We start from the raw sequence: 1478 nt of genomic DNA, 5'->3' as shown, positions 1-1478 counted from the left end.
CATTGACTTAAAGGAATCATATTTTCTTGCCTCGGTACACAAATCCCACAGAAAATACCTCACATTTGAACACTTGGGGACAATTATGAATTCACTTGCATGCCTTATGGCTTATCTACTGCCCCAGGGTTATTCACAAAACTACTTAAACCAGTAGTAGGTTACCTAAGAAACCTAGGTCACATGTCTACCATTACTTGGATGACTATTTATGTATTGGGCAATCATCAACTGCATGTATATCCAACATGAACGCCACGATACAACTCTTTCAATGCCTAGGCTTAATAATTAACTATGAGAAAAGCAATTTAACCCCAAGTATGAAGTCTGTCCATTTCTTGGATTTGTTATTAACTCTAAGGACATGTGCTTAGAACTACCTAGTGATAAAAAAACACGCATAATAGCGTTAGTTAGAGAACACTTGCAATTGAAAAAAACTTAAAATAAGACAATTTGCAAAACTTTTAGGAACACTGATTCGGCATGCCCCGCTGTCCCTTATAAACATACTGCACACAATGCACATGCAGATAATTATCTGCATTTGTTTAGTGTGCACACTAAACAAATGGAACGTAGTAAATACCTAGCCCTTCTGCAGGGACAAGAAATATTATGACACTGTAATGACACCTTCTAATGATATATTACTGATTTACAGTGGTGGCTAGATAATATCCCTCATGCTAAAAGGAAACTGTCAGAAAATAAATTTTGTATGGAAATATACTCAGACTCTAGCCTTACAGGGTGGGGATCATACTGCAATGGCGAGCGTACTGGAGGTCTGTGGTCAGATAATGAACAAAAACTTCACATTAACTTATTAGAACTCACTGCAGCGTATTTTGCTTTAAAATGCTTCGCTGACAAAGCCAAAAATACTAGAGTACTACTCAGGATTGACAATACTACCGCCATTGCATGTGTTAATAAAATGGGAAGCGTGCAATACCCCCACCTTAACACAGTTGCCAGGAAAATCTGGCTGTGGTGCCAAAAACGCAACATACATGTTTACGCAGCTTACATCAAGTCTAAAGACAATGTTATTGCTGACCAGGAGTCTAGAAACATTAACATAGACACAGAGTGGGAACTGTCAATTGATGCCTACAAATCAATATGTGACACATTCGGGAAACAAGACATTGATCTGTTTGCCAGTAGAATCAATGCTAAATGTACAACATATGTATCATGGAAGAGAGACCATATGCATTTAACATTGACGCTTTTACGCTGACTGTCGGAACATTACTTCTATGCATTTCCTCCATTTGCGATACTATCCCGATGTTTCCACAAAATTAAACAAGACAAAGCAAAAGGCGTTGTGGTGTTCCCAGTATGGACCTCTCAGCCGTGGTACCCTTTAGCTAAAACAACTAATGATATCAAAACAAATTACACTAAAACCTAGTAAAAAAAATTGTTACTATCACCTTTCAGAACTCCCACCCGCTGAGCTC

This window comes from Choristoneura fumiferana, chromosome 12, assembly GCF_025370935.1.
Source record: "Choristoneura fumiferana chromosome 12, NRCan_CFum_1, whole genome shotgun sequence".
In the NCBI taxonomy this organism is placed as follows: domain Eukaryota; kingdom Metazoa; phylum Arthropoda; class Insecta; order Lepidoptera; family Tortricidae; genus Choristoneura; species Choristoneura fumiferana.
The sequence above is the reverse complement of the archived record's forward strand: the minus strand, read 5'-3'. Positions refer to the sequence as shown.